The 9,528-nt window shown below is 45.0% G+C and overlaps 1 protein-coding gene across 2 annotated transcripts in view; it reads right to left on the reverse strand.

Moving 5' to 3' along the window:
- ddb2 (damage-specific DNA binding protein 2) overlaps positions 1–7,855 on the reverse strand; it is a 63,650-nt gene extending 55,795 nt beyond the window's left edge. For both annotated transcript variants that reach the window (XM_047333342.1, XM_047333341.1), the window contains exons 1-2: positions 7,405–7,855; positions 6,451–6,560 (exon numbers count right to left, since the gene is read on the reverse strand). The gene's annotated coding sequence lies outside the window, so the exon portion shown is untranslated. The remainder of the gene's footprint in view (positions 1–6,450; positions 6,561–7,404) is intronic.
- Between the last annotated feature and the right edge of the window lie 1,673 nt (positions 7,856–9,528).

A 9,528-nucleotide genomic window follows, 5' to 3' on the forward strand; every position in this document is an offset into this window, starting at 1 on the left:
TTAGAAAACTTTTTATATCCAGCAATTTCATTTCCTAAAAATAGCTGAACTGCATTAAGGAGAGTATATGGAATACTTTAGGGCCCAGAATACGACTTAATGCATGTAAATTCAGGCAAAAGGAACTATATCAATTACTAAATAATATTGTTTAGAACATGCATAATGATCCATTTATCAAAGATTCAACATTAAAGAGACAAAAATGATAAAAATGCAGAAGATATGTCGTCACAACCTACATTCAAATCCTGCTCTATTCTCAAACATAAGGCCATATTGGAAATCCCTAACTTCAATTTATGTAATCCAAAGCCCTTGCATGAACTTCAGCTTGAGCTCTGGCTTTCAAGAGGTATTTGGAAGTTAAAGTCTCAGATCAGATTTGGACAGATTAGAATTAAGAGTTGGAAGTCTGGGAGGGGTGGATATGAGGATTTGCACTGCTCCACGAGACGGCCTTGTCAGTGATAAGTTATACTGAGCCACGGGTAAGCGGATTGCCCAGACTAATCCGAATCAAAAGACATACCATGTGAATTACATCCCGAAACAGGTTCGCTTACAGAGATTAGGAGCCTGCATGTAAATCCTGTCATACTCTACTTGGCGCTGGAAGATGAGCCAGAAAGCACAAACACAAACATGTGCTTTTTTACACTGCTGCTACCACTGGCACCAGGTCAGCCACCAAAAATGGTTGGTTTCCTTGATTACAGCTTTCGTTTTCGTATTCTCCAGAAGATTAGATGTCCATTGATGAGTCTATCTAGGCCAGGCACACTAATTATGACACCACATCTAAGAAAGTGCTTGTATTGATGGTCGAGAATAACCCTCCCCGGGTGAACTGACACCCACAGACACCCACATAGCGGCCTGCTCAGCCCTCCCCTTCTTTCCCTCGCCAGTCCTCCCTCCCACCATCACTAAGCTAAGCTCTAGTTCAATGATGCATTTATTTCTCTTCCTGTTTGACATGGGTGATTCTATCAAGGCATCTGGCAGCAAGCGCTGTAATACAAGGCTTCTGTTGAGACGTCAAAGAATGTTACTCTCTGCCATAGTGAAAGAAAAAAATAGCTTACATTTTTCTCTTTCTTTTTTTTCCCCCTCTCTCCCCAGAAGTACTGAACAAACAAGACTTGTATCCCTGGCCCAGAAATGCTTCAAAGAGCACATGTCTGCTGGGACTGGCTGTGAAATGTAGAGCAGTGCTGGCTGCTTAGCTTTGCATTTCAGCCAGAGCACGCTCATAAGAGCACTGCAGAAATCTGGGCAGGTCTGTAAACCAGAGTGGGGTACGAGGCACAGCCTTTTTCTCCATGCAACACCTTCAGAGAGTGGAAACGTGCTACTGCTATAAAAAAAAACAACTTATCCACCGCTCCCATATTTCATACTCTCTGAACTGCAGGCTCATTGCTGGGGGTAATAAGACACAGTGATCCAAGAAGCCTCCCAGTTACACAGAGTCATAGATACATGCCACGGATAAAAACTAATGAATAATATCACAGCTTAAAGATGGAATGAATCTGTTGGGCTCTCATGTGTACAAAGGAGATATACTATGGTAATTACCCTACACATCAAGGCTTGTGAAAAATGCAGCAAGGCAAAGCTATTTTGTTGTAGACTGAATGGATGTAAATTCTTTAGAGCGCAGTATAAATGGAAAGCACTGAGACGAAAGCAGTAGAAGCCGACATAAGAAAAACCATCAAGTGGCGGTGCGAAACTCTCTGCAGTGCTATGAAGCATGCAGAATAGAGGTCTCTCACTGCAGTATAACGGCTCATAAAGCCGCAAATGGTATTTCCACTTCATTCAGTCTCAGGGCCAGGTTCCAAGCAACTCCTCAACGACGGAATTGAACCCATTAGCAATCGATTAAAGAACCAGCAGGCAGTCACCGCTCTGCCTGCGGGGAGGATGGGATCTGGCGGGGGTGGGCGGCCTGTAGGCCAGCAAAGGCCCCTGAGGACTGAGGTTCAAATCTTTGTTTATGCAGAAATCGCGGCAAGCTCTTTCACCTCGGTTGCCACCCCTGTGGAGTAGATCATGGCGGTCAGGTTGTGAGCGGGATGTGCTCAGAGATGCAGAGCACGGCAGTTCATGATTGATTGAAATCTCGTCACTGATGCACGAGGTACAACACCTCCCTGAGATAAGACAACACTCAAAGGACACCTGCTACTCCTCACCAGATGGTGACTTACCAATTTGATGAGCATATTCATAAGTCCTATTGAATGTTTGAGCCACGGATGTTTACCCAGACCATGAGATATGAATGATGAACAATTTGACCTTTGGAAACAGATTAGAATTTCAATCAAGTCACCACAAACCAATCCATAAAAGTAAATGAAATAGGAGTGGAGTTGTGTAATTAGCTCAGGCTTAAAACATCTTTAAAAAGTTTATTCTACTTGTGATCCTACTTCATCCCAATACTATATATGCTCCATACATAGCAGCCTGTCAGCTTTTATTCTCAGGGCCGACCTTTGTCTGCATGGGCCTCATAACTGACATTTTCAATTACATTGCAAACAACTTATCAATATGCATGGATTTCCCAGCCAATATCAGAGCAAACAGAGTCGTTTGGAGAGCCGAGTCTGTCAGGGGAGAGAAATAGGGCAGACATGTCAAGGTCAGGATTTTGTTAATGAGGGACGGGCCGCTGAATAATTGAATGGGCTGAGCAGTATCGACTGTTGAAGCAGAAGCGTTTAAAGCGTTGGCGATCGTTAAGGAAAATCCTCCCAGCACTTTATGTTCCATGGCAGTAATTTATGCACGGGCATCCAAGCGGGTGCCCTATGGTTCACAGCACTGAATGCACAAAGCAATGAGTGGATTAGCCGAGCACACTTTAGAAACAGCAGCCAAGCGTGCAAGTTATTCCTGTGGATGAAGTGACGGCTCTGGCGGTGCAATTATTCAGCTGTGCATTTTAAATACACAGACAAATGGCGACGAGAGTGCTTTGTTTACCTAGTGGAAGCATGCAAAAATAGTTGAATGTGAACAGAATGTCAAGGCAGAAAGTGATCAGTCTGCAAATTATGTATCGCAGAAAGCACACTCAAATACAGAAGAGCGGCAGCAATGCGAGGGGGCGAACAAGGGTAAGGAAAACACACCATGTGAATATATGCTGAGTACTAGGGAAGTACAATCTGATGGACGAGTAAACTGATGACATCAGCTGGTGCTGTTGGATTCCCTGGCAGACACAACTCTTGTTTTTGGCCACAGAAAATGAATCTAATAACTGAGGGATTGAAAGCAGCAGATGTAAATCCATGTAAACATGTATTTGCATCATGCTCCATCCAAAAGCCCCCTTTTGTTTTGGGCACAATCTGAGCTATTTTTAATCTGCACCAGGAACTGATCAAGCTGTTGTTGTTGCAGCAACATACCCGAGCAGTTCTCAGGACTTAAAGCCTCCACCCCTCTCTCCTCTGCAGGTTGGGAGCTTTGGGGGGCTTCTAATCCCTCTATGTAATTACTGTTCCCTGCAATGGCCAGACCATCTCTGTGTAAATCAGATTAGCTGACCTAAATCGCTCTCGTTTCTCTCTACCCCATCAAACAATTCCTTATCTACACCCAGAGAGCTTAACAACACACAGACACCACTCCTCCAACCTCCCGCCCCAAAAGACATGGCCTGTTTATTTGATCAGCACAGGAAAGCAAACAGTTCCTCCATGATACACAAACATGCTGGGCTGGGACGGCCCTGCTGGGTGGCCAGAGAGCAAGGGTAGGGCCTCGTCGCAGGCTGGGCTGAGAACATGCCGATAACCACCTCTGTCACGTCTGCAACTTCCACACCGGGACCATTAAGAGCAGAGGAAGCGAGGCGGGCGCATAACCCGGACAACGGCGTTGCTCAATGCGCGGTAAATAAAGGTCAGCCAACATGATAGAGATGTATTACTCCTCTCTCCCCTGCCTTCAAACATCCTTCCCATCCAATTTATTCCTCGGGTCATACATTTACAATTTTGAGAGAGGAGGTGGGTGTGTATGAGGAGGAAATGCTGCTCTTCAGTGGGAATAGAGAGAGACAGGCTAAAGGAAAGAGGGGGAACAAATGAGGTCTGTGATCCTGCCTGTACCAACCCCCCCCCCCCCACCCCCAACCCACAAGCCCCAATCAGGCTGAGCCACTACTCTCAGCGCGACAGCCAGGCCTTTGTTGCTGTCTGAATGGAGGTTAAATATCCCTCGAAATCAGACCTCTTTGGCTTTCTGGACACATCGTCAGAGACCCAGTGCCTTTCATATGCTAATGCCCGTGTTTTTTTATTTCCTTTGTAACCATGGTTAGACAGCAGTATCATGCTAAAGGGTGATGAATAAAGCGGGTGCATTTGTTTTTTTTCTCAGCTCTTTTTCCTCTCTCTCTCTCTCTCCTCTCTGTTCTCCTCTCCCTCCCCCCTCTTTTATCACCATCTCTTCGGGCCAGTCCACATTCCATCCCCCCCTCCTGCAGGGGTTTAAAAAAGCACAGATGGTCTCTCCTGACCTGCTATTCATCATTGTGTCAAAAGCTTTGTCAGAATAATGCTCCGCAACAACAAGCTGAAGGATTTTATTTGTTTCTATTGATGAGGCCCGTTAATTTCACAGACGTCTCATTAGGCTTGAACCACCAATTAATTTCTTTTGTTCTCATTAAATGGCTAATTGTAAACATGAACTGCACTGACAATGAGTGCTGCTCAGAGCCAAAGCCAGACAGTGCTGCTCCCGCCACAGGGCTACTGGAGCGTGAAGCAGGCAGGTAGAGGGAGAAAATTGAAGGGCAGGAGGCAGCATGAGATTGGGGGGGTGGGGGGTCGGGTGGGGGCAGGAGAATGAGAGAGAAAGTGGTGGCAAGAGCAGCAAAGAGCGAGAGAGCAAAGGAGAGCCCTGACAAAAGCCTCTGTTAATTTGCAGACACCCTTAACACTAGGCATGGATGGCAACTCATTAACTGCTTGCAGATTTTTTTTTCCCCCTGTCGTGGGATCAAGTGGCCCTCAGGAGTAAAGGTTGCAATCATCTGTTAGTGGCAGCGGCCAGCACTTAGCTCTGAATAAAAAACAGAAATAAAAACGATAGCAGAATAAATCAAAACACAAATGGGAACAAAAAGAATAAAATGAAAAGCACAGACTGGGAACCAAGGTAGTAATCTTTCTATTGGAAGTGTGCTCACAAAAGCTATCTTGTGCCTGCACTCCATTAAAGCAGTGCAAGCTGTCATTATGGCCGAGGATATAGGGAAGCCTCATAATATCCAGAGATTGGTAGTTTGTTAGACAGCACTGTACAATTTGGTGCAGCCTTGAAGGATCCTTGAGCCTCTCTTGACAATTTACCAAGGGAATTGCCAGAGCGTTGCCTTTTGTCTGCTGGAGACACAGGGGCAATTATCCAGCCTCCTGTAATGTTTCCCTGACTTTAATCTCCTGGCTGAGAGCATAAAGCAGAATGGGTAAGGTTTCAGAGTGCCTCTGGGTTCTATTAACACACAACTGCTGTTTCTGTTCAGGCCGGGCAGCCGAGAGAGGACTGCAATTTGACAGACAGGCCTCCCCTGGGCTTTTAGGGAGAAAACATGATTATGTCATAATATATTTTCGAAAAAGAGATCCATTTGAGAGATTGCCCCTCTGTCTTTTCAATCTAACATGGCTCTGCTTTTGTCAGGCACAGTGGGAGCACTAGGAATGACAGATGCTTCAATGAAGCAAACAGGAATAGAAATAAAGTGTTTTACCAGGAAAAAGCCACCAGGGACCGGAAGCAGGGGCAAGTAAATCCAGTTTCCCTCACACTTTCAAATAAATATCATAAGCCTGGTGTAAAAATTGCCATTTAAATGTATTTTTTTCAGTACAGTAGGTTGAGGTTGAGGTTTTACTCATAATTATCCTTACCACTAAGGAGAGAAAAGGACATTTCAGCAATATTAGTGCTGCAACAGCCAATTAATTTATTAACAAATCAACTGAAAAATGTCAAACGCCCCTTGGTTCCACCTCATCAAATGTGAGGAGTTGATGTTTTTCTTCATCGTATATGACAAGAAAAATCAATATGATCTGAATGCATCACACTGAGCTGGAGGGAATTGTAACAGGCCTTTTTTCAGACATGTATAGACTAAACAGGTCAATCAAGAAAATAATTAGCATATTAATCTAAGATTTAAAAAAAATTATATTCATTATAGAATCCACCAGACCTAAACCTGAAACTTTAAATATATTTTTTGAAGGGTTTCATTGAGGCTCAGTAGGTGTTCCTGTCCTCTCCACGGAATGAAGGCAAACACGTCAATTTGTAGCAGAGAATAACACTTGAGGCGTCACAACAGCGTGTATGGACGGACTGAGCTCTCTCCAGCACAGAGCGTGACGCCATTTCATGACTTACATGTTTAAGAGCTTCCCAAAAAGCCAAGAGACAAGGGCGTGTGCGATCTTGTGATGAAAGCATGGGCCATTCGGAGTGTGCGCTGCTCTCCGCATCCACTCCAGTGATCACTACAGCGGGACGAGACCAACGAAACAGGTAAATATGAGACATTTACATTTGCCCAGGTAATGGATAAAAACATGTCCGTTTCCCCATCACACAAGCCGATCAATTGCGCAGGCAGCACAGGACAGAAATGAGTGAGACATTACAATTAGGATATTGTGTAATGAAGATCAAACAGACATATTAATCAGTCAACTTGTGTCCTTCAGTTTCTGTCGAGCTTCTCAGAACAAAACTCAGTTTAATAGGGACACCAAGGTATCACTAATCCTAAATTCTGTAGTAATACTCTGCTGTTGTGAAGCTGCATCACGTTACACTGACATGGTCCTGACATGGTCGAGTCTGTTTCATTTGTGAGGGCTGGTTACACAACTGTTTGCAGCCAAGTGCAGTCAGCAGCGGGCCCTTATCTGCACTGGATCAGACACACTGCGACAGGTCGTGTTCAGATTGTGTTCGGTGAAAATCAGTTGAAATCAATTTTGCTGAAAATTGGTTACAATGTTGAGTCACGTGATGTTTTTTTTCCAACACAGGGGGAACAAATTTAAAGACGGTGTGCTGAACTTTCTTAGTTATTAAGCCACTTGATAAAGACCAACGCCATTTAACACGTGGTGAGAAACTTGGAAAAAACCTGCCAACATCTGCTTTTGTGATGAGGATCGTCGGACTCGACGACCATCAATCATCTGTCATTGGGCCTCGTCTTCCTGCTGATTGAGCTAAGTGAGTTAGCTCGATTCGGTTGTTGATTTGACACGAGTCTGGATATTTTCAGTTGGGTTAAAATTGCACGTGGAGCTGCTGCTGTCACATGAGATGAAATCAAACAGCTCTCACCTGCTGCAGGCTCGACGGGAAGGTGTGACACGTCGGACACGCGCTGCTCCTCCTCCTCGGCGGGGCAGCAGCCCTGGTTAGCTAACCAGGTCTCGGTGTATCCGGAGGCAGGGCGCGTTGTAGTGGGGGGGAGAAACAACTCAGACCTCCGCAGGAAGTATTTCAAATATTCCCCACGATAAAAGACACTCTGCTGCTCATGTGTGGTCACTTGTGTGGAGTAACTGAGTCAAAGTAAAGCTATTTAAAACTACTTCCGGCGTCGAGCCAGCACGCAGGGGAGAGGTAGCTAACAGTTAGCACGACACGGCTAACCCATAGCTGGGACATGTGTTGCGGCTTATTCATTTGCAAGACGTATCTAATAAACAACACTGTTGTTATTACAATCTCTTCGGTTTGGTTGCTCGTTTTTTTTTTTTTTTAAAGTTGGCAGAAGAGGAGGAAGAGCTGCCAGGTGCACAACTGTACTGGGACAGAAAAACATGCAGCTCATGCATTTGTGTTGGATTCATCTGATAAGACTGTGTCTTGCCAATGAAATGATCTTGAGCCAATGGAGTGATAATTACATTAATAGAGACTATATGGCTGCATTTGCAGACTATACTGTATGACCCTGTCTCCGAAGTTGAAGAAGTGAAGCAGTAATATTTTGGGCCTTAACTATTTATGATAATAATTATTGACAAAAACAGAAGAGATTGGGAAACATAGACCTGCAAACCCTTGATATTAAGTGGGAAAACTCCCCTTTCTTACTTAATGGTACATGAGCATGCTGTTAATCGACTTTATAACAACTAAAGGATATCTTTGAGGTAAACACAGGCTAAAGAAGGGGCCAAAGGGAAATCAAGCTCCCACAACTTTACCTCGATACCACCATTTCCTCTGTAATTAGTCATGTTGCTTATACACCTCCAGCTGTGCCCTAATCAAAGAATGTGTGTGGAAATATAATTAGTATGTTAGCATAATGCACACGATAAAGAAGTACTTGTAGTCGTCTTGATGTCAACATCAAAGACCATGTTGTTTCCTTCTCGGGGCATTAGTATCATACAAATCTAATTACTCTGGGTATTGAATTACTGGATATTACTGGATACTTGGAACGAATACAAAGGAATGTCCCAACAGTTATCCGGCCTTCCAGTGGAAAACAACCATTACTAACAGGGCAGATGTGAGAAGATGGTGAAACAACTTTGTGATAATGTGTGGTTCTCTGCTCCTCTGGACACATGGAGGAATTTTGTGTTTCAAGCTTCACAGACCTCCAGCTGTGGTGACGAAAAAACCTACCCAGTCCAGACAGACCCTTGACCTCAATATCTAAAATAGCATCCAGTCCATTACTGTGGCCGTGTCCTCTGACTAAGCCCTGAGACTCCACATGGTGAAGTGCAACATCAAGTTCAACACAGCAGCGGCGGCGAAACAGCAGCGGCGGCAGCAGCAATCCAGCCTAATCCAAATGAATCCGGGTCTCCCAGGTTTGTTCATCCTGGTTGGAGGGTGATGCCTGCCCTGCTCTGCTGGGGTGCTTATCTGCTGTCAGTGGTCGGTGGCTATACAGGCCTTGTGTTATCAGGGCTCAGCCTGCTCGGGGATTGGAGGGCCCATGGAAAGTAAACATAGAACCTGTCTTTGCTTATCTATCCCAAGAGAGGTGGGGTGTGTGTGTGTGTGCGCGAGAGAGAGAGATGCACAGAGGGAGAGCAAGAGAGAGAGAGAGAGAGAGAGAGAGAGAGAGAGGCTTGTTTCCATGGCAACCTCCTCCTTTAACCCCCCACCTCCACCCCTCCCCTCTAGAGGAGAACCCTGGTGGTCTTTGTGTAATGCGATTCCACTAGAATGCACTGTGGATTAGAGCGGCACTGCCTTCGGGCCCTAGGCAGGGCAACAGTGAAGACATTATTACCCAGATCAAATGCTGTAATCACTAGGCACCGGGGGCTTTCACATCCATTGCAGATAAAACCTAGGACTGGCAATACTCAGGTGATTAGGGGATTATTATTCTGCATTTCAGCACGGTGCCAGTCCCTCTCTGTTGGGAAAAAAAACAAAACCTGATTCTCAGTGTGATGGATGGGGGGAGGGCGGAAAACAGAATGC

Source organism: Scophthalmus maximus, chromosome 7 (genome assembly GCF_022379125.1).
Source record: "Scophthalmus maximus strain ysfricsl-2021 chromosome 7, ASM2237912v1, whole genome shotgun sequence".
Lineage (NCBI taxonomy): Eukaryota > Metazoa > Chordata > Actinopteri > Pleuronectiformes > Scophthalmidae > Scophthalmus > Scophthalmus maximus.